Raw genomic sequence first — 27,379 nt, forward strand, 5'->3', positions numbered from 1 at the left:
CCTGCCCAGCGGCGAGCAGGGCGACCCGCCGGCCGCGCGCCCCCGCCTTCTCCGGGTGGCAGGGGAGCGTGCGGGTGGGCTCTTCGTCCACCCGCAGTGGTCCCCGCTGACTCCGGCCCAACCCAGCCCAGTCCAGCCCGGCCTCGCCCTCCTCCCCGCCTCTGACCTCCCGCCTCGCGGCAAGTTCAGGAAAAAAAGTCCCGATCGCTCCCTCCTTGGCTCCGCAGCTCGCTCCCTGCCAGCCAACCCCGGACACTCGCGGCCTGCCTGGGGATCGGGACAGATCGACTCACCCTCGCGCCACCGCTGCCTGCCTGCAGCCCGGGGACCGAAAGTGAAAGTGGAGTCCCAGCAGCTGCGGGCGGGAGTGGAGGGACGCGACGGATCCCTTGCCTGAAGCAAGACCTGACGAAGGGCAAACCTGGGAGTAGGGTATGGCCACGGAGGCCATCGTCCCTCCCCAGGGACGAAATTTGTCAATGAGTATGGACACCCGGGAAACTGCGGGGTTGACAGAAGGGATCAGATAGGGAGGGTCCCCGTTTAAGAACGCGGATTCTTTTGTCTGCGTATTTTGAGGGTTTTTTTTTTTTTTTCGTTTCTTTTTTCTTCCCACTAGTTACTCCTTATCGAAGCAGGCACTTGGAGTACACAGAAGGTAGCTGGTGTTTCAGGAAGGGACCAAATAAGGGACCCAGGCTCGCTTGTCCCCCAAGGCTGGAAGGACTGGACGCCCATTGGAATCCGAGGGTGTCGATCATCTCGCCTCTGCGAATGGGCTGAGAGCTCGTGGCCCGCCTCAGAAACAGGAACTGCAAAATACTCTGTAGTTGAAAAACTGTCTGGTGGGATTATTTTCAGCGTAGAGTGGCTAAATTAGGACATGCTACATTAGCAGAGGGAGGGTTATAGCAGGCCTCCAGAATTTCCCTACTACGACCAAGGGGCACCATACCCCTGAGGACTGGCTACTTCTCAAATTAAAATGTTCCTGCTATTTTATCAAGGACAATGACGATTTCTTTGCTCTCCTTAGAACCTTAAAAATTCGAAAAGGCTGTATTTAAACAGTTGAGGTCACAAGCTAAGAAAACAAGCATTCAAATTCACCAAAAGCTCCAAGTTGGTGAGTGGACTGTGGTCCCTGTGGTAGCAGTCCCCTTGAGTATTGTTTTCAGGCTTTCAAGTCCAGCCTCCTTCTTAGACTAATCTTTCCTTTGAGAACTGGGGTTCTAAATCACTGGAACAATATTTTTCAACATTTTTATTTTTCAATCTTATGTCTTCTTTTGAAAAATATATTTAGTTCCATACATTCTTCTCAGGACATTTTGTAATATAAAAATTAACATTCGGTTCTAGACTCAATCAGGATAGGATCAAAGCAAGGGGAGTAAGTTTGTTTGTTTGTTTTCATTAAAATTCAACAAGTAATGGGGACTTTTGGATCATTTGGTTTCTGCACGTTCAGAACATGGCAGGAGGTGTCAACTATGAATCACTCACTGTCCTCTAAGGTCTACAGCCATCTCTTGATTGCTCCAGTTTGTCAGGATAGATTTCTTGTTCAAACCCCATGCATTTATTTACCTGTATATTTATGTTTTTGGATTTGATGGTTTCAGTTTTGTTTCTAGTAAAGCTTCTTTAAAAATATTTCTTGAAGGTCAGGAGCAAATGATCCAAACAGACTGATGCAGAAGACTACCAAAAAGGCAGGAAGAGGTCAGGGCCTGCACATGAACCTGGAAGAATGGAGCTCATCTGTGGACAAGGAAATAGGTGACGGTATTACCCCCTGAAGACTGTTCACCCAATCTCTCCTTGGCTTTAGACTCAGCTACATTAGCCTGATTTTGTCTTTCAAGGGTCCAGATATGCTACAAAAGCAGTAAGACCAAGGATTTGGCAGCATTTTCTTCTAGTTTTCAAAGTCCTAGCAGAGATGTATGGGTTGCAAACCTTGAAGTGAGTAGTTGGAATTTTAAGGAGTAAGTTGTAGAGTTTGTGACATAAAAACTTAGGAAACTACCACACTTAGAAATGTTTAGGAAGAAGAGAACAAAGGAAAAGAACATATAATTTTGCTGATTACCTACATACTTACTGTTATATACTGTGCTGAATGCTAGCTCTGTGTGTGTGTGTGTGTGTGTGTGTGTGTGTGTGTAAATCTTTTCAGCAGCCCTGTAATGTAGATATTATGCTTTATAGATAAGAAAAGAGAGAGGTTGCCAGTTTGCTCAAAGTCAAAAGGAAAATAGTAAAACTTATTTGTACCATAGATAAGTTGGTCTATTTGACAACAAAGTCCATGATTTTCCCTTTAATCACATAGCTTCCTCAGCTGTTACCTTGCTTCCTTCCCTTTTTTGCTCCATCTCCATTTCACTCAATGCTCCCATCCTGAAAAATCTTTATGAGTCTCTAGATTTCCTCCCAGAAGATACAGTGTTAGTTTTGCTGCTTTAAAGAGTAACCATGAAATACCCATAGTTCAAGCAAAGCTTTGTTTCTCACTCATGGTACATATCTATTGTTGTTAGGCAGGGTACTCTGCCCTTCATAGCCACCAGGACTCAAGGGGACAGAGGCTCATCATCTTGTGGGTGTGCCATCTGAAGCTTAGACCCTGTGAATTGTGATGGCAGGAAAGTGAAAGTTCAGAGGAAGATACATTAGTTCTTTACAACCTTGTTGCTAAATACTACACTCATATTTCATTGGCCAGAATAAGGAGAGATTGGTAAACAGTAATAATACTGTGTAGCATATAGTGTAAGAAGGCTAGTTGATTCCATCCAATTTAGAGGTGTTTAAGTGTTCTTAGTGCCAGATGAGAGCTAAGGGAAGGAGGGAGGTCCTCCTCAGGCTTGAGCCACTGGAACATGTACACCTTCAGGCTATTACTGGTCTTTTTTTTTTTTAAATTGGATCCCAAATATCATCAAGCTGTGTTTAATTTAACTCAAATTAGGAGTCAGTTCTACCTTTATTAGCTTTTGGTCAATTAATGTCAGTATTTGATTTATTTCTTCTGTTTTGTTGCCAGATTTGCTGCCATTTTAATCATACTGCTACTCATATTGATGTAAAATCTCACCCAGAATCACGATGCAAAAGACAGACAAAAGCAAGGCAGTGCTACTCTAGTTAAACGAGGCAGCTCTGCCCCTTCAGTTCTTGCCTACACGCATATACACACACAGGTGCGCACGCGCGCACGCACACACACTCACACACACACAGTGGATCTGAGACACTTCTACAGGCTCATGTGTCCCCAGAACTCAATTTTTTTGGGGGAGAATTGGAGTACCGGGGATTGAACTCAGGGACACTTGACCACTGAGCCACATCCCCAGCCTATTTTGTATTTTATTTATTATTATTATTATTTTTTAACTTTTAAAGTACAATTTATAAACTAGAGTATATGGTAACAATATTGTATTCTATCTAGAGACAGGGTCTCACTGAGTTGCTTAGCACCTCGATTTTGCTGAGACTGGCTTTGAACTTGTGATCCTCTTGCCTCATACTCCCAAGCTGCTGGGATTACAGGTGTGCACCACCGCGCCCTGCCAGAACTCAATTTTTTAAATGCTGATTTTTTTTTTTAAAAAAATAGCTGTCTCTCACTCTTGATAAAGAAGATGACAGTTGTGTGTGTGCACGCACCAAATTGCAGGAGAGACTTGCTAAACAAAATCTGTGAGTTTATTTATAATCTTTATTTGTACTCAGAAACAGGGAAGAAGGTATAGATGCCAAATTAAAAAAAAAAAATGTCCCAAAGTAGGCCACTGAGCTTATAACAATAAATTCCTCTGCAATTTTGCATTTGAAAGTGTTCACATGACTGTCTGGCTGGATCTTCACCATGTACTTGTGCAGGTGACTTATAACTTCATTTTCTAGCATAAGGAAACTGAGGATTTGCTATGGTAGGTGACTTTCTAGGGGACACCTACCTGGTGAAGACAGCCTCCTTTAAAGTGACGCCAATCCAAGGAAAGCAGAGCTGACACAATGCATGGCTCCAGTGAAGACCTAGGATCCAAAAGTTCTGTGTACTCTACCCTTGGACATTCTAGTCAAGAGAGCCAATGGATTCCAGTTGGAGCCAGCCTTCAGAGAGAGTCCCAAGTCACAGTGATAGAGCAGTATAAGAGGGAGTAATGGACACCAGCTTCTGTTGGAACAACTGGAGTTCTTATTAAGGGATCACAACTGCTATTGGAACTGCCAGGTCCTAAAGACTAGACTGTTCTAGTCTAGGTGCTGTGAGAACTAAAGGCATATTTCCCACTTTCCCTCCCTACTCAGGCATTTATTGCACATACTCAAGCCAATAAGGTACCCTGGGCATATCTCCAGTTCTTGCTTAACAGAAGCCAGGAAATCCACTCCTCTGTCTTTTTCTTTACACAGCATTCTGTGTTCTATTTGCTTTGTCCCTTCACTTCCTTCCGTTAGGAGGTAAATCACCATAACACATGCTTTTTTAATTATTATTATTTTCATTTCTTCAAATGCTAATGAAATAGGGCACATGCTCTAAACATATGTTAATTAGATATTTTTCCTTTTTATTACCAGTTTTCAGAATTATGTTTGTTGCCCATTTATTAGAAAATTCATATTTAGTTATATAAAAATTATCTATGACACACAAGAGAAGGTAATGAATTTCATTAAAAAAATTAAATATATAGGATGGGGTTGTGGCTCAGCAGTAGAGCGCTCACCTAGCACAGGTGAGGCCCTGGGTTTGATCCTCAGCACCACATAATAATTGTGTCCAACTACAACTAAAAAATAAAATATTTTTAAAAATGCAAAATATACCATCAGTTGCCGCAGTCTGGCTGGGCACAATCAGGAGCCACTTGTCAAAAGAAACTAACTTTATTTTTAGAACCACACATGCCAAACAAAACAGCCTCTCAGGAAAAACCCTCAGAGCCTCAACTGCCACCACCGGCTTTCCACAAGCCTCTCTCTCCCACACAAGCTTCTCTCCACCTCCCACAATCCTCCTGCTCTTGAGGCCGATTGGCTGGGTCACGTGGGCGGAGCAAAAAAAGTCCCCCAATGAGCAGCTCCGTGGTCTGAAAGGGCAGGGAAACAGCCCAATGAGCATCACCGCAGAGGAGCCAATCAGCTAGATGTTGCTGGGGCCGCTGTGAGCCAATCATCAGCCGGCAGCTGGAAGTTTGCTGGCAGCTGGAAGTTTGCTGGGGCCCCTTCGGCTGTGGCTCTCAACAGTCAGTGAGGCTCTGGTGTTGGGTCCAGCTGAATCATGTCAGTTTCTTAATATTCATATCTATGCCTACTATGTTCAGTCATTTGAAGTACTGGAATTTACTAGGTTCAATCTAAGCAGATCAAAGCAGACTTTTCTTCAGGAAATGTGGTATCCAAGCTTCATATTGTTTATGTTTCCCTCTGTCACAGCAATTACACAAAGAAAGAATGAGTTATCCAGACAGGAGTGAGCATATTCTTTGTGTATGCCTAAGGAAATAATAAAAATATTGGAATTTAAAAAATAGGATCATCTGCTATTTTTCTGAAGGACTGTGTTGTTATGCTACTAAAAGTACCATGTTTGGTAGCAGATAATATTGTAAAGACATGAGAACAGTACTGTCTGTTGCAATAACTGAACACAGGAAAAATAACTTTCTTAAAGTTTATTTTCTAGGTTAATGCCTTTACTACATTGAAATTAGATAAGCTATGATATAAGCAGAAAAGAAAGGGGACTAATAACCTTCTTGGTAGGATTCTCTAAGATGTAAACAATTGGGGCCTGAAAAAAAGAAACTATCAGTAATGGTCAACCGTAAATGATTAGCACAAAGCACTTTGGGGTTGACAATTTGACTTAAATGAAGACTCTGTTTCCAATAACGCTTGACAAATTAGACTGTGATTACACAAGACATTGCTCAGGTGGTCTCAAATATCAGGCTACCCTAAGCTTTATTCCCTATTTTCCCTTTCCCAATCCTTCCTAAGAGACAGTTCCCCATAACTCATTTAAATGTGTGGAGTTGAATTAAGAGGAGAGAAGTGGAAAAAGAGGTGCTCTCACTCATATGAAGCTATGTAACTCCTCTGGCTGCCCTGTGGTCAGGAATCTTAGCCTTCTCTGTCCCCAGGAAGCTGTCTGGATGGAGGAGGAAAACCCTTTTTTACTTACAAAGATGTCTGAAAGGTGACAAATCTGGTGCGTAGAGACCCTTCAAGATAAAGAAACACTACCTATAAAAGTGGAGAGAAAGAAAATAGTTTAGGCATAAAAATTTAAAGGAACAAAATAACCCAAACCTTTAATAATAATAATTTAAGAGGGTTAGGAAAATACCTGAATTAAATTACCTTCATGCTGAAAGCAAGACTTGATCACTCATCCAGCCTTGCTTGGCTCCAAAGGTTTCTCTAAGTTTTGTTCCTCCAAGTAGATATTTCATTTAACCAAATAGCTACAGTGTCAGGCACTCTTAATTGCCTGCCCCGAATCCATTCACCTTTGCTTCCTCACTAACAGGTTTGAACACACTTCAGTTAAACTTCCTAGGCAAAATATACAACTTCCCACACACACTCCATTGCAAGGAATCATGTTGTTCTACCTGTTCATTTAGATGTAACTAGAAATTTCTTGTCAGGAATATTCAGAAAAGCCTTAAAAAAAAAAAAAAAAGCAAGAAGCAAGAATTGGCTGGAATCCACCTTTATCTTTTACTCTCATCCTACATTTCTTTATGTAATATAAATGACCTGGAGATACAGTAGGCATCTTACCACCATGAAGATGAAATCTACTCGGTATTGATGCTTGTTAGAATTTGGTGGGCATTGGGAGTGTAGTTTAGTGCTATATATTTTGTATCTGGAAGGTGGAGTGTCTCTCTCTCTCTCTCTCTCTCTCTCTCTCTCTCTCTCTCTCTCTCTCTCTCCTTTCTGATCATCATGTGTGCTGCCTCCCTCTGCCACACTCCTCTGCCATGATATTCAGCCTCACCTCGAGGCTGGAGGAATGGAGCTGTCTATGGACTGAAACCTCTGAAGCTGTGAATTCTCAAATAAACTTTTCCTCCCCTACAGTTGTTCTTGCCAGATCTTTTAGTCACAGCAGGGGGGGGGCGGAAAACAGATGGAAAGACAGAGGGGTCTAGTCTCCAGTGACGCCTTGGCACTGCTGCATGGCCCTGATGTGCTCACCTATAGGCATCTTGATACCTGAGGAAAATAAGCACCTTAACTATTTCAGAAACCATAGCTAGGTTTCCATTACATTCAGCTGAAAGAACTCCTAAAAATATCATTAGAGACCAAACTCTAAAGAGCTAAATTATTTCAAACTTGTGTTATAACTTTTCGAGAAGTAAATCCAATAGCCATGGTATTTTCCAGGATTTCTTCATTACTTGGTGTGAGGAAATGCCCCTTCCCCTACCTCAGAGGAAACTGTGTCTCTTACTGTTAATTGTATCTATTATCAATTTCTGCATATTGGTACATATTAAATATTTCTTCACAGAAATGCTTGGGATGGAAGTGTTTCTGATTTAAAATTTGGAATATTTACACATACATAATGAGATATCTTGGAAATGATACAAAATGTAAAAAAAAAATGTTCATGTTTCACATAAACACACAGCCTTAAGGTAATTTTACACAATATGTTTTTTTTTTTTTGCATATACCTGTGTTTTGATTTCTATACCTCACATGCGGTCAGAGGTGAAATTTTACACTTGTGGTATTCAGTTGGCACTCAGAAAAGTTTCTGATTTTGGAACATTTTGGATTTCAGATTTTCTGATTAGGGATGCTCAACTTATAATACCACAATGTTGATTATCAGGTGGAGGGGTGCTGGGAGTAACTGGAAAGATTTTAGTCAAAGGATGAGATTTCAAAGATTTATTGTACCTCATAGTGACTATATTTATAAATGCAAATTGCTAAGAGATTAGATTTTAAGTGTTCTTACCACAAAAGATGTAAATGTCGAGCAATGCATATGCTGATTAGCTTGATTCCACAGTGTATGCATCATATTTCAAAACATCTTATTGTGTGCCATAAACTTTTGTCAATGAAAAATAATAATTTTTAAAATAAATAAGTTTTATTATACTATTAAAATAATAAATACCACAAATTTAGCAACTTAAAAGTCTCATTTATCCCCCTACCTCCCACCATTTGTGGATTTACTTTCACATATCAGAGAGAACATTTGACCTTTGTTTTGGGGGACTGGCTTATTTCACCTTAGCATTATAATCTCCAGATCCATCCATTTACCAGCAAATGTCATAGTAATTCTTCTTTATGGCTGAGTAATACTCCATTGTATATGTAAACCACATTTTCTTTATCCAGCACTTGGGCTGACTCCATAGTTTAGTTACTGTGAATTGAGCTGCTATAAACATTGATGTGGCTGTGTCATTGTAGTATGCTGATTTTAAGTCCTTTGGATATATAACAAGGAATGGGATAACTAGGTCAAATGGTGGTTCCATTCTTGTTTTGGGGGGGAATTTCTGTACTGCTTTCCACAGTGGTTGCACCAAATGTAGTCCCAACAACAATGTATTAGTATACCTTTTCCCCCACATCCTCACTAACATTAATTGTTACTGATAATTAATTGATAATTGCCATTCTGATTGGAGTGAGATGAATTCTCAGTGTAGTTTTAATTTGCATTTCTCTAATTGCTACAGATTTTGAACATTAAAAAAAAAGAATAGAAGTTCAGTGGATCAGACAAAGGAAAATAAAAGGAAGGGAGGAGAGAGGGGGAAAAGGAAAGACAGTGGAATGAATCTGACTTAATTTTCCCATGTACTTATATGAACACACCACAGTGAATCTTACCATGATGTACATCCACAAGAAGTGAATTTAAAAAATAACTATGGGTAAATGGCAGAAATATCTGTAGAGGGAAGGGAGCAGTGGGTAGGAGATGGGGAGGGGAGATACCGGGGACTGAATTAGAACAAGATATATTCCATGCTTCTATAATTATGTCAAACTGGATTCTACTAGAAAGAATCAATAATAACATAACTAGAAAGAATCAATAATAATAATAATAATAATAATAATAANNNNTTTTTTTTTTTTTTTTTTTTTTTGGTACTGGGGATTGAACTCAGGGGTTCAATACTGAGATATTTCTCCAGTCCTTTTTATGTTTCTTATTTGTTTGTTTTTAATTTTAAGACAAGGTCTTGCTAAGTTCCTGAGGCTGGTCTTGAACTTACAATCCTCCTGCCTCACTCTGCTGAGTCTCTGGGCTTATAAGCTTGCACTATTGTTCTCAACTGCCTTATCTTATTGTTAGAAGCAAATCATAGGTTCTGATGACACTGAAAGAGGAGATGAGGCAAAAGCATGAATGCAGGAGGCAAGGATAACAGGGGCACTCTAGATTCTGCCTGCAACATTAGTGTTATTGAGCATTAAAGGTATTTCTGTCATAATTATAGGATTTGTGTAATCTGTGTTCTGGAGGCAAAGAAGGATAACTACATCAGGAAAATCAATGGTGGATGAATAATTGGATTAAAACTAGAGAAAAGGCTAAACTCTATAAACTGGATTCTATTCTTTGAGCTGAAAATGGGACTATCATCCAAATAAGTAGATGTTAATGAGAAATTAGTTCTAGCTCAATTTTTTTCACTTATGGAAAATGAATCCTCTTCTGGCCACCAGAAGAACTCATGGAGAAAATGGCATCTGACTTCATGCCCAATAACTGATTTGAACACTCTGTAAATAAGATGATCAATGGCAAAATGGCCCTCTACAGAATACAGAAGATAATATAGTCCAAATAGAATCTCAAAGTCAAAGACACTTTCATGAAAGAAACAAAGGAAGAGAAGCCCTTAGGACTGGGGTCAGAGCAAGACCTGAGAAGGCCAGGGCTGCTCTGCAGGCTATCAGGGACCAACATCAGAGAACCTAGATAGGCCCAAAGCACTAGCCAGCTCTGGAAGCAGGGCCAGCCCAAATCTACATAAAGGCAGAAATTTAAGAATCTTCGGTTCATATCCATTGTCCAACTTCAAACTCAGTAGGACCAAAAAGGAAGGAAAGAGACTGAGAATGACAGTTTGGATCAATGGAAGACATCAAAAACCAAAGTCCAGTTAAGGTGAAAATTCTGGGCTTTTCTGTTTCTGTAACATTGTGTTAGATTCCCACCCCCATCCCCATTTGATTTTCCAGACTTGGTTGGTAAATTGCTAAATTTTATAGAATCTGTGTGAATTTAGCTGTTTGACAATTCCCATCCTCAAAGATGAAAATAGCAAAATCATAGTAAAGTAAAAATTTATACTACCCATTTAATACTTTTAAATGTACTGCAAAATAAATACCTAAACTGTTCGACTGTTTTCATTTCTTCTTCCTTTTTTTTTTTTTTGAATCAGTAACTTATTCACAGTTGCAGATGGAGTAAGTAAATCAAAACAATGAAATATGCCAGAATAAATTAACTTTAAAAAAAATTTGTACCAGGGATTGAACTCACACATGCTTAACTACTGATCTACATCCCCAGCTCTTTTCATTTTTTGAGACAGGATCTCACTAAGTTGCCTAGAGCCTCAGTTAGTTGCTGAGGCTGGCTTTGAACTTGTAATCTTCTTGCTTCAGCCCTCCCAAGTTGCTGGAATTACAGCATGTGCCAAACTTAACTTAAAAAAAAAAAAAAAAAGATTTCTGAGTCAGACTCTGAGAGAATCTGATACTGTAGCTCTTAAAATATATATACATATATAGATATATAATAAATTCAGGGCAAATATTAATTTTTTCTTTCAAAAAAAATCTGTCTATCACTGCTGCTCTGAGGGAAAGGGGGTTTTCCACACTTCAGGCAGAAAACATAGGAGAATTAGTGAACCCCTTATTAGCCTTCAAAATTGGACACTGTCAGCATCAGTTCTGGATCCTAGAATGCTGGTTATGATGCAGACAGCGGGGAGAGGGGAAGCAGAGAGAGGCTGGAGTCAGCTGTGGTTGTTGACAAGCATCTGCATCAACCCCTCACATTCTCATCCTTAACCAATTAAAAACTTGAGAATTGTAAACTTAGAGATTAAAACATGGGTACTAAATGCAGAGAAAGCTCCCAGAGGGGTCATCCTGTTGATGATTTTTGATCTGCAAATCCACAGGTGGCAAAACCCCAGCTATTATTATTTAGAAATAACTCTAAGGAGAAAGATGACCCAAAGACAGGAAGATTCTATCAACTCTGACACTTTTGAAAGAGAAAGCAAATGCTAACTTAATGGGGGCAGGGAACAATGGAAGTACAGACAACCTGCATAAATCATGTCTTCCCACAAGTTCTAAAACTTTATAAGGGATGTTACTTTCCAAAACACCATCAAAATACTTAGCATGTAGTACGCTTTGAAGCTGAAGTAATATACTCACTGATTGACCCAAGCAGCTTGATCAACAGAACAAGCTACCCTATGAACAAAAAATGCCATTACTTCTTGTCAGTCCCAAGACACGAGCAGCAGAGGGAAGAGTGGAAAGCATATCTGGAGGGACACATGGAAGCACCCAGCCCATGTTTGTTGATCAATAGCAGTTGTTTCCTGTGAATCTGACTGCCCACATATCACTTAGGAACAGTGATTGCCTCCTAATTCAACTACTCATTGAAGGCAACAAGCAATGCCAACCTCACTTAGTCTTTTTATGTCTGTGAAATTACAAAGGGGAAAAATAAAGCAAGCAAAAAAGTCTATAATGTTTTAAAAACTGATTTCTATCTTGTATCAGTTAGGGTTCAATTGCAAAGAATATAATCCATTCAAGCTATTTAATTAAAAAAGGGGTTATTATGGGCCATTGCATGACTTACATAATCATTGGGAAGGCTTAAAAACACTAGATGGAGCTTACAGAAACAAATCCCAAAGCCACAAGGCAGAATTTGTCTACCAGGGAAGTTGCTTCTCTTGCCATGATTCAGAGCCCTCCGCTAAGTTGGGCAGCTGCTGTTCTAATGTTGGTTCCAAAGCTACACAGCATATACTACAATCTGTCCCAGCAAAATGAACACTTCCAGCTCTGCCTTTCTCATCACTGAACTCAGTTCCAAATTCAAGTCTCCCACCAGTGCTTCATTCAGAACCTGAAGCACATCCAGAATCTGAGAATGAAGAGGCTGGAAAATGAAGACCTGGTCTTCCAGACCCTACAGTTATGGGAATAATTATGAAAAGAGGTTAGAAGAGATGCTAAGAGCTGGGGTTGTGGCTCAGGAGTAAAGTGTTTGCCTCATGTGTGTAAGGCACTGTGTTCAATTCTCAGTACTGCATATAAATCAATAAATAAAATAAAGGTCTATCAACAACTAAAAAACAGAAGAGATGCTAAATGAGTCAATCACAATAACTGCAACACATATTAAACTGTATTGAGGCTGAACAAATGAGCTGGGATGTGACTAAACTGTAGAGTCCTTGCCTAGCAAGCAGGTCCTGCAAAAAAAAAAAAAAAAAATTCTTTTTTGAAGAAAAAAGAAATAATAATATTATGCGGAGATCTCATGTCATCTGTACTATCATTATGGACAAAATACATTAATTGAGAAATCAATTCTAGGTTTCGATTATGAGAGGTATGGGACACTTGGGAATGCAATGAATACTTAACTTTGCAACATAAGCATTTTGCCATAAATCAAGTTATCATTCAGACTATTTCCAGGGCTCTGTTTATTCTTTACTCAGTTCTTTGCCCCTCCCTCCCCTTCATATAACTGATAGTCACATTATTTAGCCTCAGTCTGGAATGAATACCATACTTCCATTCTCTGGCCTCAGAGATTGGGCCAAGGATCGACGCATGACCGAAGCCAAACCAAGAAGAGTTCTTGTCTAGAATTGTTTAGAAGAGAAGCCCCTTTTATTCTTTCTCTTTATGGCCCACTACTGGAAGAATGTTGCTCTGGATTTAATGGCCAAGTTTCCACTGTGAGAAATGGTTCAGAGAATTAAACTCATCCCCGAAAAGAAAGAAGAAACGAGAAGCAGAGCTTGAGAAACTTATTTGTGGTTCAAATTTTCTGATTTCACTCCAGGCTTTGAGTTACCTTCTTCCTATTTCTTGACAAGCCATCCAGACACCTTCTGTTTTGGATTAAGATAGTCTGAGGATCAGTAGAATTCAATTTTAGAAGGTGACAAACCACAGTCTCAGTCTTATAACCTAGCATTCCACTGTGCACTTGAAGGAAGGTAGTGTCCTTCGTATCCCATGGGGAAAGTGAGACGTGCCCCCCCTTTTGCTTTCCAATCCATTCTTTGAGGTCAACCTAAATTCCAATGAAGTCTAAATTTTACTATGTTTCTAATCAATTAATTTAGGTGATATTATAATCTTACTCACTTTTAGATAAGTATTCTATAACAACTCCACTTTTTTTTTTAAAACATTCTGAAAATTGCCTTCGCACAATCGTTAGTCATGCTGTCTATAGAGTCACAGATACCGCACTGTGGTAGGAAAAAGCCAAGGAAAAATTACCATGAGACAAGTAAGGAAGTATATATAGTCTATGGCTTCACGGGATAGGGTGTGTGTGTGTGTGTGTGTGTGTGTGTGTGTGTGTGTGTGTGGTGCGACAGAGAAGAAACAAAAACAGTTTTCTACCCATAACACCCAGGTGTTATTTCTTTTGCTTGCCTTGAATTTTCCTCTAAGCCTAATTACACTTTAAGTTTGAAAAGACAAAACCTTCTCCTAGGTTTATCTTTTTTAACACTTTAGGACCAGATCAGAGCAGCATTTAGAAATATGTCATATAAAAGAGTCACTCTTAAGGGGGTTTTAACTCAAGTTGGGTTCTCAGGATCGATACACGCTTTTCCAAGCATCCTGTACTTCCAGCATGGTAATTTAAAATTCTGTGTATGATGATATCAACTTCCAGGATGTTATCAAAAGATTGAGTATGAAAATGGACTGGGAGTAGCCAGAAGCTTAACATTCACAGTTTTGACTATTTTGAGGTGACCCAAATGTCTTGCATGGTTTGTAATTTTGCAGAGGTGTGATCAGAGTTACGTGAACTGAGGTGAGTGAAGGAGCACGTGACCTGTGAGCGGGCCTGCCCCATGATGCCCAGTCCATGCAATGAGATCAATCTTCTGTTCCCTGTTCATCATCACAGTCCAGGTTTCTTACTGAAGTGATAAAATGTCTAGAAAATAAAGCTTTGTTTTTACAATTTCATTAAGGACCTGGAAGGGATCCCTCGAAGTTTTAATGTTCATTTTACTGCATTTTGTGGGGGAAGATATATACTCAAATGGTATTGGAGATTTGAGTCTTGGAAAACAATCTTATAAAAGTCTGCTATAATCTAAACATTACTTGTTTTCCTTAAACTGTTGAGAATTGTACAATCTATGAGTTAGGCCATATAAATTTTAGTGAGTCCTATAAATTTCCTACTAATTCAGAAAATAAGACATTCTTTTATTTGTCTTAAATTTTTAAATAAAAATCCTCTACCACTCAGCTTCACTAGGTTCTGTCAATATGAATCTCAAAGTGTGTCTCAAAACTTTCCATTCCTTTCTATTCCTCTTTCTTCTATTCAGGCTTAAATCATCTTACCTGTGCCATTACATACCCTTTTGTTTTGTTTTTATTTTGGTACTGAGATTGAACCCAGGGCATTGCACATTCTAAGCAAGCACTCTAGTATCAAGCTATATTCCCAGCCCCTACATAGTTTCTTAACTACAGTTTCAACTTGAAATATATTCCTGCTTTTCAATCTATTTTTTATCTTGTTGTCTGACCAGACTACCCTCCCAAGAAATAAAAATCAGTTAAGTCAGAATTTGCAGAGTTTGGCAAGAGATTAAGACAGAGAAACTCTTGTCATAAAAGGAATAAATAAATAAATGGGGAAAAAAAGACAGAATTAAAAACTTTGTTTGGGGACAATGATGAGCCTGGAAGTCTAGATAAATAGAGAAGGTATCATTTCAAAGGAAATCAATCAGGGATGCAAGAATTCTTTGCTAGGCAGAGTGATGATTCATTTTGTGTCAACTTGACTGGATTAAGGGATGCCCAACTAGCTGGTAAACATTATTTCTTAGTGTGTCTGTGAGAATGGTTCCAGAAGAGAATAGCATTGAATGAAGAAGATCCACCTCAAAGTTTATAAGCCTCATCCAATCAGTTGATGCCCTGAATTAGTAAGAAAAAGCTGAGGAATGGCACATTATTTCTCTCTTCCTGAACTGGAATATTTCATTTTCTCTTGCCTTTGACATTGTAGTTCCCTGTTTTTTGGCTTTCAAACTCTAGGACTTATACCAGCATCCCCAATTCCCTGTCTCTTAGGCCTTTGGGCCCATATTAGAAGTTAAATCATTGATTCCCCTGGTTCTCAGACCTTGAGAGTCAGACTGAATCACACTATGGGTCTTCCTGGTTCTCTAGCTTACATATGGCAGATCATGGGACTTCTCAACCTCATAGTCACTCAAGCCACTTTTCAAAATAAATCTCTCTCTCTCTCTCTCTCTCTCTCTTTGGTTTTATATCTCTGAAGAACTCTGCCTACTAATGCAGGCAGAGAGAAACAACTATGTTCAGCCAGGTTACAGTTGAGAAAATTTGAATAGAATGTATGGATTTCTTACATGAGACTTTAGATTTACCTGTTGATAGCAAGAGACGGATGATCTAAGGGGCACTGTGTTAGGTTTCTAGGACATAATTCAACAGCTCAACACACATTAATACAGTTTCTGAAGTGTGACGTTCAGGCACAACTGAGCTGGGTCTTCTGCTTAGGGTTGCACAAGGCTTTAGTCAAGGTGTCACCCAGTAATGAAGTTTCATCTAAGGCTTGACAGGGAAGGATACACTTCCAAGTACATTCAAGTTATTAGTATAATTCAATTCTAGGAGGTTGTAGGATAGGGCACTTTGGTTTCTTGTCAGCTACTGATTAGTGGCCACCTTCATCTCCTAGAGACCTTCTGCATTTCTTTACCAATTGGGATCCCTCAATATGGCTACCTGCTTTCCTGGAGTCAGGAAGAGAGAGGGAGACTCCACCAGGGTAAACCTTATGATCATAACATGTTACATGGTTATGTAGTCATATACACCTCTCAACTTTATTATAGTCTATAGTTGGAAATAAGTGACAGATCCCATCCACAATCCAATTAAACGGAGCACATAAGAACATGGATACTACCTGGCATGAGTTATGGGAAGCACCTTAAGAACCTATCACAAGCACCACAAATTATTGACACACTTTTTTTTTTAATTCTGCAGTGCTGAGGACTAAACCTGAGGCCTTAAATATGTTAGGCATACACCTTACCACTGAGTTACATCCCAGATTCAAACCATTTCTCACCTTTCCACTTCTTACTATTTCCACTGCCATCCTCCTCATCCTACTACTTTGGTTCACATTGCTTTGTACCTATATACTACAGTAACCTCCAAATTATCTCACTTTATGCACTCATCTCCTTACAATTGATGCCATATAGCAGGTGAAATTGTTGTCTTGAAATGGGCAAGAATCTTAGTCCCTCACTCAAGAGTGCATGAAATATTACATTTTCCTATTTTATTTAAATTAACAAATGCTATTCTAAATGATGACCCATCTAACTCTGGGAAATTAAAGTTATAATTATTATTAGCTTCTCTCGACTCCTACCTAGAACTAACCAGTCCTACATTCTTAAGCACTATCAAAGTATCAAGCAGTCATCTGGTTGTGAGATTCTTCTAGTTACTATGGAAATACTCATCCCACAGGCTTCACATCTGTGACTCCACTGCCTCCAGACCTTGCTGGAACATGTGTATCTTGGAGCTGAGGGCCCATCCTTTCTGGGTAAAGAATGTTCCCATCTCTCAGTGGTCTTGCTACTTCCCCTAGAACACTGTCCCTTCTATCTTCGGGACTCAAGAATTTAACCATGGGGCACAGATGTTTAGAAAGAGAAAAACTTCTCATGCTTCTTTCCCTCTAAAAATGGTCCTAAATGAAGAAACTAAGCATTCAGACACCTAATTAAAATTGGAGAGTAAAAAATACATGGAAAAAAAAACATATTAATACTCTAATTTTCTTTTCTTTGTAAATGCACATACCTACAGAGAAATGTGTCCCTTTTCCAACTCCTACCTTTTCTAACTTCCAGACTTGTTGTGCTCTAGACAAGAGCTCCCACCAACAAAACAATATTCTCACTCTACCCCACTCTATTCTTAAAGATACCTCTATTGCAAAAATTCTATCTTGGCATTGGCTCCATCCTACCCAGGACATTTGGCTGGACACAGCAGGTCTTAAATCCAAGGAGGCTCCAATAAACCTTGCCTGCACCAAATGAAGTTACTAATTTTGACCTGTCTTCTAAGCTGAATTTCCACCAATGCCTAAACTATTCTCAAGATTCTCCTTCTCAAACTAACATCAATATTCCTCAAATTATTCCATGAATCAGAAAAGGAGGAAACCCTTCCAAATTCGTTCTATGAAACTAATATTACCCAGATACCCAAACCAGACAAAGACACATCAAGGAAAGAAAACTTCAAACCAATGTCCCATATAAACATATATGCAAAAATCTTTAACAAAATACTGGCAAATTACATACAAAAACGCATTATAGAGATAGTGCACCATGATCAAGTGGGGTTTATACCAAGGATGCAAGGTTGGTTGAATGAAAGGAAATCAATAAATGTAATTCATTGTTTCAATGGACTTAAAGACAAGAATCACATGATTATCTCAATAGATGCAGAAAAAGCATTTGAAAAAAACATAGCATCCATGCACATTCATGACATTTGAAAAACTAGGGATAGTAGGGACATATCTCAACATTGTAAAAGCTATAATGCTAAACCCAAGGACAACATCATTCTAAATGGAGAAAAATTGAAAGCATTCCTCCTAAAAACTGGAATAATACAGGGCTGACTCTTTCACCACTTCTATTCAACACAGTCCTGGAAACTCTAGTCAGAGCAATTAGACAGAAAAAAAAGAAATTAAAGGGATAAAAGTAGGAAAAAAAAAATTCAAACTCTCTTTATTTGCTGATGACATGATTTATATTTAGAAGACCAAAAACACTCCACCAGAAAACTTCTAGAACTCATAAATGAATTCAGGAAAGTAGCAGGATATAAAATAAATACCCATAAATCAATTTTGTTCCCTACATTCGTGATGAATAAACTGAAAGAGAAATAAGGAAAAATATCCATTCACAGTGGCCTCAAAGAAAATACAATACATGAGAATCAATCTAAAAAAAGAGATGAAAGACCTCTACAATAAAAACTACAGAACACTAAAGAAAGAAATTGAAGAAGACCTTAGAAGATGGAGATATCTCCCATATTCATGGATAGGCAGAATTAGTGTTGTCAAAATGGCCATACTACCAAAAGCACTATACAGATTTAAAGCAATCTATATCAAGTTTTCAATTATGTTCTTCATATAAATAGGAAAAGCAGTCATGAAATTCATTTGGAAAAATAAGGGACCCAGAATAGCCAAAGCAATCATTAGTGAGAAAAGTGACATAGGAGGCATAACAATACCAGACTTTAAATTATACTACAGAGCTATAATAACAAAAATGGCATGGTATTTTCACCAAAACAGACATGAATACCAATGTTAGAGAATAGAAGACACAGAGACATGCCCACATAAATACAGTTATCTCATACTAGACAAAGATGCCATAAACATATATTAGAGAAAACATAGCCTCTTCAACAAAAGTTACTGGGGAAACTGGAAATCCAAATATAACAAAATGAAATTAAACACCTTTCACTCACCCTGCACAAAGTGGATCAAGGACCTTGATCACAGACCCTGTCCCTACTAGAAGAAAATGTAGATCCAACTCTCCATCATGTCAGCTTAGGAACCAAATTCCTTAAATATAAGACTCTTAAAGTGCAAGAAATAAAATCAAGAATCAATAAATGGGATAGTACAGAACTAAAAAGCTTCTTCTCAGAAAAAGAAACAATCAATAACTTGAAGAGAGAGCTATGGAATGGGAGAAAATCTTTGCCACCTTCACTCAGAGAGTGCAATGATCTCCAGGTTATACAAAGAACTCAAAATTTTAACACTGAAAACCCCAAATAACCCAATCAGTAAATGGGTAAAAGCACTGAACAAGCACTTCACAGAAGAAGAAATATGAATAGTCAAAAATATATGAAAAAATGTTCAACATCTCTAGGAATTATAGAAATGAAAGTTAAAACTACACTGAGATTTCATCTCATTCCAGCCAGAATGGCAATTATCAAGAATACAGATAACAGTAAATGTTGGTGAGGATGTGGGAAGAAAGATTCACTCATACATTGTTGGTGAGACTGCAAATTTTTATGACCACTATGGAAAGCAGTACGGAGATTCCTCAGAAAACCTGAATTGGAACCACCATTTAAGCCACTCCTCGGTATACCCAAAGGACTTAAAATCAGCATACTACAGTGACATGACCACATCAATGTGGTCAATTCACAATAGCTAAGCTATGGAACCAACCTAGGTGCCCTTCAGTGGATGAATGGATAAAGAATATATGAAATATACACAAAATGGAACATTACTCAACCATAAAGAATGAAAGTATGGCATTTTCTGATAAATAAATAGAACTGGAAGTCTCCAGTTCATGCTAAGTGAAATAAGCCAATCCCCCAAAACCAAAGGCCAAATATTCTCTCTGATATGTGGATGTTAACTCACAATAAGCAGGGGTAAGGGAAGAATAGAAGTTCATTGGATTAGACAAAGGGGAACAATGGGAAAGGAGGGAGAATGGGAATAGAAAAGATAGTAGAATGAATCAGACATAACTTTCCAATGTTCATATATGAATGCATGAACAGGGTAACTCTAAATCATGTACAAACATAAGAAGGGGAAGTTATACTCTATGTATGTATGTCAAAGTATAATCTAATGTCATGTATATCTAAAAAAGAAGAATTTTTTGTTTAAAAAGATTCTCATTTTTTTTTCACTAATTACTACTCTGCCTCCCTAGCAAATACACAACTAGTAGGTAGTTCACATTAGGGAGGAACACTAGAGAGTAGCTGCTTTGCTAGTCCCTTTTTCTGTTTCTTTCTCTCCACTCTTATACAATATTCCATAGGATCCTTTCCTACCATCCACCATCCATAGTTTAAGAATCACATTTCTTTCTGTACTCCAGTCCCACCAGAATTTCAATTTTTGAATTTCATCATGTCTCCCTTGGCTTCATAACCCCACTACATGGGGTTGTGAAGCTGCCTGGATTTTCTCCAGCCCCTACTTAAATTCTCCTATTCATCTGACTCTCAGCTCACATGTTCCTGCTTTATGTCTCTAAGGACAAGAGGGGATATGGAGACCAACTTGAGAAGCCCAAGCAATTTTACTTTCTGATACCTCTGACTTCCTGAGATCACACCCTAACTCAATCATGCCTTAGCAATTTGCCATTGCTAGAAGTAGATTCTATGTGATGCCCTTTTGAAACAGAACTCAGCTACAGATGTAAAATATTGTGACTATAGTTCAATCACTGGGGATTCTCTTTTGAATGTCATGTGATCTACAATGAATTGTCAATCTTTCTCACAGTTTCTTAGCACTTCCCTTATTGAATGCCTTGGATTTGTTCTGCCATTGACACTGAGCAATGAATGCCATTTCTGATATTCTTGTGGCTCTGGTCTCCTGTCCAAGTTAGTTTCTCACTATTTTCTTCAATAAGATATTAATAGACCTATTAAGTGTGTGTTCTGATAAAACACTCTTTGGAAGTTCTCTAAAAACTCACGGAAGGTAGTTCCTACTTCCCCAAAAACCAAAATCCATCACAGAAGCAGTCCATGCTTCTGTAGTTAAGTCTCTTTCTGTCAAGTCTCCAGCCACAACTGGAGTTACTAAAACGGACACATCTGGACCAGCCATCTTTGCTTGAGGGTGTAAACACTCACCTCCTTACCCTTCTTTACTTTAGCCAGCTTTAATAACTGCTGGGGAGACCCAGAGGGGTATTGAATTAAATCAGGCAGAATTTGGAGCACAATGTGGCACCAAATTTTGCTTCTTTTGTCTTGAGTTCTAAAAAGAAAGGTTGATGGACCAGTATTCTTTGTACTGGAAGTCTCCAGTTCATGCTAAGAGAAATAAGCCAATCCCCCCAAACCAAAGGCTGAATATTCTCTCTGATATGTGGATGTTAATTGGCAGGGGTAAGGGAAAAATAGAAGTTCATTGGATTAGACAAAGGGGAACCTGCCATGTTTATGTAACTGAAGACCATCTTTCCAGTCTCCTCATTTTAATCAGTATTTTTCTCTTCTGTGACTAAAAGGCACTACCAGAACAACTGTAGAGGAGGAAACGTTTGCTTATGGTTTTAGAGGTCTCAGTTCATAGACAGTATGCTCCATTATCAGGGCTCGAGGTGAGGTGGGACATCATGTGGAGGGAAGCAGCTCACATGATTATTAGGAAGCAAGGAGAGACTCCACTGGCCAGATACAAAATCTATACCTGAAGGCATGTCCCCAGTGACCCACCTCCTCTAGCCTTACCCTACCTACCTTCAGTTACCACTCAGTTAATCCCCATTAGGGGATTGATTCACTGATTGAAGTCAAGGCTTTCATAACCAGATCCTTTCTCCTTTAAACCTTCTTGTATTGTCTCACACATGAGCTTTTGGGAGACACCTCACCTCTAAACTATAGCACTCTTCCATTGTGTTCAAGAGTGAACATGCTGATGCTCAACTGTTCAGCCAAGCCCACATAAGAATACCCATCACCTCATGATATAGATTCCTGGAACACTACACTGGCAGCCTGGTGTGGGGGCTCTTTTGCCTGTCCTTGCTGATGTTCTTAGTCACTCCTGAACTAGGATTCCTCTGTCTCTTCTGCTGATCCAGGATTTTCATCCTGGAACATATCTACCATGGGATAAATTGGATCCCATGTTTCTGCTTAAGAGCCCCCAAATGGCTTCTCTTGTTACTTTCAGAGGTCTATGAGGCCTGATGTGATCTACCCATTTACCCCTCCAAATATCTCAGACTTTTCTTCTCTTGGGTGTTTCTATTATGCTGACCATGTTTTATTTTCATATGCATAATAAGCACTTTTCTGCCTCAACATATGCTTTTCTGTCAGCCTGGAAAACAGAGTTTCAATCATTTTCTTTCATTCTTTTAATTTTTTTTATTTATTTGGTCATTGGCCATTTTTCTCAGCTACTTTGTCAGTTCTATAAGGCCAGAACCTTGTCTCTGTTCCTAGCACTACTTTCTAGGCACTTCACAATTTTTGAGAGATTGTATTTTCATTTAATTCAATTTTTTTTTCTGAGACAACTTCTTTGAATTGTGTGTTAGTTTAAATATCTAGAGATTTGCAATCTATCTTTTTCTGATTGATTTCTATTTTAATTGCATTGGTCTGGAGAGCATACTTTATATGAGATCTAGTCTTTAAATTTGTCAAGGTGGGTTTTAAGGTCCCAGAATGTGTTCTATTTTGGCAATTGTTCTATGTGAACTAGAGGAGAATTTGTGGTTTGTTGTTGTTGGATGAACTATTCTATAAATGTCGATTAAATCCAGTTGATATATGGCTATGTCTCTTGTTTTCAACCTTTATTTCCCAGGATCTAACAGAGAACTTGGCATATAGCATGTGCTCTTAAAATGTTTGCTGCATAAGAAGGAAGAACAAGCAAGGGGAAGGGAGGAAAAATGGATGTTGAGATTTTATGTTACTGCTCTGATTAAAGACTTTCAATAATTCATTGTAATTCTACACAATACATTTCAACTCTTGTTCCTCCTACAGGTTAATATTTCACAATCTATTTACTATATTTCTTCTGATGTAACAGTCACACAATAACATTGTCTGCCACTATACAAGGAAAAATAAATGTCGCCAATAAAATCATGACATGCCATCAATTTCAAAGATGTTTAAAATATGAGAAAACATGAGTTATGTATGGTTGATTAGGTATTGTGGTAAGCTAGCATTTGTCTTACCTACTCGATGGATCTATGGCTACTTATCTTTGAATCTCTGGCATGGATCACAGCACATGGCACAGATATTCCATAATGTGGGTTTAGTTTAGTTGCTGATTTGTTGTTCATTCTGTACCACCAACCACATAATTTTTTTTCATTCCCCTACCCAATGCCACTTATGCTCTAATGCTGTTGGTGTTCCTGACTGGCAAGAAATTTAAGTATTTTTTGAAATGTCTTTGCTCCATGAAAATCTGACTCTTCTTCGCTTTTCTCATGACCTTAATATAGAATTTTACAGCTAAATTTTTTCCAGACTCCTATGTGCACTTTTGAAGTTATTATGATAAATTGATGACCCCAACCCGCACTGTCCCCACTGTATCAACACAACTGCATTAAGCCTAGTGACTTGAACTGTGTGCTTCTCAGTGCTGTTGCAAGCCACAGAGGAAGAGAATTTGGGCAGGGAGAACCTTGTAAACATTGGAAATTGGTAATTACAACTGTCTGTTCACTGGTTTGGCCCTTCCCTTAGCTTTATTGGTTTTTAGCATCAAATTAAAAAAAAAAAGGCAGTGAAATTTCTCAGGATCTTCATCTCCATTGAATAAAACCTATTCCTTTGCTATGGGATTCTGGGAAAGAGGGATCACAAATGAGTGTGGTGATGGATGAATTTAGCCAGCTGGCTTCAGCTAGCATGATGTGATTTTAAACATGTGAATTGACCCTGAATTTTGTTGGCCAGCACATTTTTTTCTACCCTATTATTGCAACAGATGTATACATTCCTAATTACCTACTGGACCCTTGAAAGCATCTGAATTTTTGACCTTGAATTTTTGTCTCCATCAGAAACTTTAGCTCACCATGTCCCCTTAATTTTGCTACTCTCATTTTGAAAATAATTGGTCATTAGAGATGGATCAATTTCTCGAACCGTAGGGAAAATTATCCAATGTAGTTGAAATAAACTAGTCATAGAAATGTTTATTAGATATATTTATTGGTGCAGAGAATAGCTATAAAAATAATCCCTGCCTCTATTCCCACAGGGTCAGATATCCATGGTACTTATGAGACAGTACTGAAAAGAAAGAGTGGGAAGACAGACTGAGTTATTTATTTATTTATGTCACAAAATTAGCATTTAAAATGCATCAAGTATTTTGGGATCTGAGATACCCACTAATCTTAACTCTATCTCACATCCTTCCAAAGATCTTTTCTTCATTTTTGCTTGTGTTTTAGGAAAGCAGAGATAAGAGAAGTCAGTGTTAACATGAAATTGTGAAAAGCGGGAACAGCTCTATGAATCTCATGTGGCTATGTGATTCATAGCCACAAAGGGAAAATATGCTTTATTTCTTTTAAAGTAGGTGAAACAAGACTAGTGATTAAGAAGTTTAATATAAAAGTTAAAGGCTTTCTTTCGATTAAAAAAATGAAAATGTAGAATGTTTTTCTGGAATTTGCTGCTTTGAATATTGTAATAGTAGTTCCCATTTTGCTTTCCGACTCTACCTCATCTTTCCCCCTGCATTCTACCCACTTCATGCTTCCCAGAAGCACCACCACCACCACCACTGAAATTAATTAAAGTTCCCCAGTGCTTATGTGAGGAACACTGAGACCTCTGTACGGTTGAAGTCCCTTGGGGGTTGTAGAAGATAAGTGAGTTCCAAAACACTGACCATTATTTTTTCCACTAGGCCAACTTAAAGTCAGATTTATAAGGCTTCATTAGTAATTTCCAAGTAAGACTTTTCAATTCACAGGCTAACCTATTTAAAGCTACCATGATAAACAAGGCCTGTTAGAAATGAACCACACTCATCTTGTAAATTATTTTAGTCTGGAATTCTTCTGACACTTTTACATAGGTTATAGTTTTTTATTAAGTACACCAAAAACAGGACAATTGAAAATACAGGAACCATATCTTCTGCCTTTGTGATTTTCTAATGCCAAATGGTTTCTGATTTTTTAAGTCTATTTCAGGGGCAAGTTTTTCATTCACAGGCCTTTGAAGATTGATTATATTTTAATTATGACTACAAGCTTACAATACAACTATTGAATGTAGATTGTTACTAAGAATATAAAAGGTCTAACAAAGTCTAGATTCTGTGTAAATATATATTAATACTACTACTAATAATAATGAAGATAATAATGATAATATAAACCCCTTCATCTGTGGTTTTGCTTTCCACAGTTTCAGTTACCCATAGTTAACCATGGTCTGAAGGTATTAAAAGCAAAATTACACACACACACCTACACACACACACACACACACAAAAAGCAATGTGTAAGTTTTAAATTGCTTGCTATTCTCTACAGCTTGATGAAATTTTCATTGTCACATTTTGTCCCACCTGCAGAATGGATCATCCCTTTGTCTGATGTATCCATGCTGTATACCCTACCCACCTCTTAATCACTTAGCCTTCTAGGCATCAGAATAACAGTCTCCATGTTACATTAACAGTGTTCATGCTAAAGAAACCCTTATTTTATTTAAAATGTTCCCAAATTACAAGAGTAGTGATGCTCAAAATCTGAGTATGTCAATAGAAATAAAAAAGAGTTTCCTCTAAGTCAAAGTGCAATATTTTGAGAGTGATTACTCTCATCTAACTTTTACTGTGGTATATTGTGATGACTGTTCTATTTTTTATTAATAGTTGTTAATTTCTTAGTATACCTAATTTATAAACTAAACTTTACCATAGAAATGCATGTATAGGAAAAAACGTAGTATATAAGGAAGGTTTCAGTATTAGCCATGTTTTCAGGTGTTCACAGGAGGTCCTGGAATGTATCCCCCATGGATAAGTAGTGACTACTGAAATAACACGTATTGGTCATTTATTAGGTGTCAGTCTTTCAAATATTTAGCTCTCAATATAAATATTACTTATTTAAATATGCAATAATAAAAATTTTTAAAATAAAATTGATGGCATTAGAAGTTCATTTTCAAAAACAATGTTTTATTTTTTAGAGCAGATTCACCAGTTAAGCAGTTTGCCACAAACCCATAGAGTAGTACACCTATCCTTTGGCATAAGGGCAATTGAATCATAATAACAGAATCACCATGGTAAAGAGGATAGGAGACTTTCAGGGCCACCATTTTATATGAGAGGACAGCTGTACTGACACTACCCTTTTTTTTAAAAAAAAAAAAGTTTTATTTGTTCTTTTTAGATAAGCATGACAATAGAATATAGTTTGGCATACTAATCATACATTGAGCATAACTTATTCTTATTAGGGTCTTTTTTTGAAGTTGTACATGATGCAGAGTTACCTTGGTCGTGTACTCAAATACAAGGATAAAAAAAGTTATGTCTGATTAATGCTACTGTTCTTTCTATTCCCCTTCCCCATTTTCCTTTGTTCCCTTTGTCTAACCCAATGGACTTCTTCTTTCCCCACCTTCTCTTGTTGTGGGTTAGCATCCACATATCAGAGAAAATATTCAGATTTTTATTTTGGGGGATTGGCATATTTCACTTAGCATGATAGTCTCCAGTTCCATTCATATAGCAGCAAATGCCATAATTTTATTCTTCTTTATGTTTGAGTAATATTCCATTGATTATATAAACTACAGTTTCTTTATCCATTCATCTGTTGAAGGGCACCTAGTTTGGTTCCATAGCTTAGCTACTGTGAATTGAGCTGCTATAAACATTGATGTGGCTGTATCACTGTAGTATGTTGATTTGAAGTCCTTTGGGTACATAACAAGGAGTGGGATAGCTGGGTCAAATGGTGGTTCCATTCCAAGTTTTCTGAAGAATCTCTATACTGATTTCCAGAATAGTTCCACCAATTTGCAATCTCACCAGCAGTGTATGAGTATACCTTTCTCCCCATTTATTGTTACTTGTACTCTTGATAATTGCCATTCTGACTAGATGAGATGAAATATCAGTGTAGTTTTAATGTCATTTCTATAATTGCTATAATGTCTGATTAATGCTACTGTTCTTTCTGTTCCCCTAGAATTGAGGTGTACAATTGTTAGAGGTGTACAACATTTTTTTCATATATTTCTGACCATTCATATTTCTACTTCTGTGAAGTGCTTGTTCAGTTCCTTTGTCATTTATTGATTGGATTATTTGTGGGTTTTTCTTTCTTTCTTTCTTTTTTTTTTTTTTTGGTGTTAA

General features: G+C 38.1%; 1 protein-coding gene and 1 long non-coding RNA gene across 7 annotated transcripts in view; one reads left to right on the forward strand and one right to left on the reverse strand.

Annotated features, from left to right (window-relative positions):
• Erap1 (endoplasmic reticulum aminopeptidase 1) overlaps positions 1-27,379 on the reverse strand; it is a 109,976-nt gene that overhangs the window by 27,260 nt on the left and 55,337 nt on the right. Inside the window, exon 1 of one of the 3 annotated variants that reach the window (XM_015483823.2) lies at positions 294-420. The exons of 1 other annotated variant lie outside the window; for it this stretch is intronic. The gene's annotated coding sequence lies outside the window, so the exon portion shown is untranslated. Of the gene's footprint in view, positions 1-166; positions 421-27,379 lie in introns of those variants that run through there. One more of the 3 variants, XM_015483839.2, reaches the window with a different exon arrangement.
• On the forward strand, positions 315-10,437 carry LOC107140685. Of its 4 annotated transcripts, none has more exons than XR_007350562.1 (3): positions 315-432; positions 620-1,126; positions 1,667-3,804. It is a non-coding gene; the product is annotated as an uncharacterized LOC107140685 (long non-coding RNA). The 4 variants fall into 4 exon arrangements; XR_007350561.1 differs by having other exon boundaries at positions 351-483; XR_007350560.1 differs by lacking the exon at positions 315-432 and having other exon boundaries at positions 611-1,126; positions 1,667-1,968; positions 3,053-3,804.

The sequence above is a fragment of the Marmota marmota genome, unplaced genomic scaffold (genome assembly GCF_001458135.2).
Source record: "Marmota marmota marmota unplaced genomic scaffold, marMar, whole genome shotgun sequence".
Lineage (NCBI taxonomy): Eukaryota > Metazoa > Chordata > Mammalia > Rodentia > Sciuridae > Marmota > Marmota marmota.